This window comes from Solanum lycopersicum, chromosome 5 (genome assembly GCF_036512215.1).
Source record: "Solanum lycopersicum chromosome 5, SLM_r2.1".
NCBI lineage: Eukaryota > Viridiplantae > Streptophyta > Magnoliopsida > Solanales > Solanaceae > Solanum > Solanum lycopersicum.
In genome coordinates, this window is record NC_090804.1 from 7266974 (window position 1) to 7269082 (window position 2109).

The window sequence follows — 2109 nt, forward strand, 5'->3', positions numbered from 1 at the left end:
TAAGTGCTACATTGATTGAAGAATGAATTGATGATTTCCTTGTATAGATTTGAAGAAGAGATTGAGTTATGCACAAATATCATACAATACTAATATAAAATATTCTAAAAAAAAAGTAGGAAATAGATTAAAGTTTTCTTTGTATTGATTTAGGATATTTGGAGTGGTTGAGTGATGACCATAAAGTGATTTAAATTTTGGATGCAGATGGGACATTTTATGGAGTTGATTATATCTCTCGTGACACCAAAGAAAGAAAAAGACTAAAGATATTTGAATTAAAGATGAAAGTTGTATTATATTATTTATGTTATATAATAAAATGAAAATAAATATATATATGACTATACCTATCTTTGCTTTAATTACTACAATAGTGCAATCCCATCACTTTTCTTTTTCTTTTTTCCTTATCCTTTTAGTTTCACCCACAACCAAATATCCTTACGAAATTAATAATGATTACGGTAAAGTGATAGAATTGTTTCGCTCTTAATTATAAGTTTTGAGTTTTGAATATAAAAAAAAAATTCAAAAATATCATTCTTAAATAAATTATGCAATACACGATCTAAATTTAATAAAAGATCGAATATAAACTCAGACATAAAAATCGAAAAAGATAATCCTCATGAATCCTGTTGGACTATCACTTCCCTTTTCCCAAAGTTCTTATCTTTATTTAAAAAGCCATACCCCAATAATATTGCTAAAAAAGACAACTTCTTACACATCCAAGATCAAGTAAGTTCAAAATCAAGGCCTTTCATCGTAAATTATGAGATTTGAAAATTTTTTCGTCGTTAAAAAAAAAAGAAGATACTAATCATAGAGAAAACAAAATATTCTCCACCTTCTATTAATTTTGTACTAGCTAGTACTCATTTTAGTGAATTGACTTGTAATTTTTTTTTTATAATGAAATTTGATGTGTGTTTTTTTTTTTCAGTCAGAAGAGGGAATATGGAAGGTGGAGCAATTACAACTAAGGATATGAAGGTGGAGATTAATTCATCGACGGAGCCGGAAAATATATCGCCACCATCGGAAAATGTAACGACGGGAGGATTAGCAAGGCAAGGAAGTATGTCCAAGAATAATTGTCTTTGTTCTCCGACGACTCATGCAGGTTCCTTGTTTAATCAAACTTCGATTGAATCGAAGTTCAGTTATATACACTAACAATATAATAATTTATTATTATTTTTTTAACATTCTCGATATAATTTTACTTGCACAAACAAGTTACTTTACTAAATTTATGCTGAAATACCAATCAATGTTACAATGGGTGGTCAATCACTTTTAATCTGAAAATTCCAAACAAAATCATGAGTGTTTACTTAGTAATATTGTATGATTTTCTTTTTTAAATATAAGCAAAAGAGTTTTGTCCAAAAGTTAGGTTCATCATTGTACGTATTATACAAAGTTAGTGTTGGTAATTTTTTTTGATTTAGCAATACTTTTTTTATATTGTCAATATATATAATTTAAACTCGTTTTTATGATGATACAGGTTCATTCAGATGTAGGCTTCATCGTGCTCCGACGATGACTAATCCAAATCTCCAGAGGACTAAAAGTATTGAATCAAATCCTAATAAGGCTAATCCAAATGCTTATACGACTAGCTAGCAATGGTGCTTAATTAATTCTATAGTTCTATGGAGTTACAATAAAAATTGGATTATGTCATTTACGTTGAAATCTTGTACTTTAATGTATGTATTGTAACGTTGCTTTCTATTTGTTATTAATTAATTATAATTAAGTTGATCTATTTCCTTTGTGTTTTCACTCATAGAGACTTGAGTTCTTATAATGAAAGGTAGCTTGGAGTAAGCATATAAATGTACTGAGGGTTTTTTCCTTTTGTGGTTTGTGGATGTTAAAAGGGAAATTATAGAAAAGGACGCATGTATCGAGATATGTTATTAGTATTTATTTAAGTGTGTAGAATTTGAAGTCGATTTGGCTTTGCTCTATAATACAATGATTTCATATTTGAATTTGGGGCCTAATATCATGTTTTTGGCATGGTCGATTTGAGTTGTTGGAGGTAATTTTGTTTTTGGTTCAGAATATCAGGTAAAGATACTTTAATGA

At 28.4% G+C, this 2109-nt stretch overlaps 1 long non-coding RNA gene across 1 annotated transcript; it reads left to right on the forward strand.

The window, feature by feature from the left end:
- Positions 1-367: 367 nt before the first annotated feature.
- On the forward strand, positions 368-1783 carry LOC138348498 (uncharacterized). Its single transcript, XR_011221126.1, has 3 exons — positions 368-744; positions 950-1129; positions 1520-1783. It is a non-coding gene; the product is annotated as an uncharacterized lncRNA (long non-coding RNA).
- Positions 1784-2109: the final 326 nt, after the last annotated feature.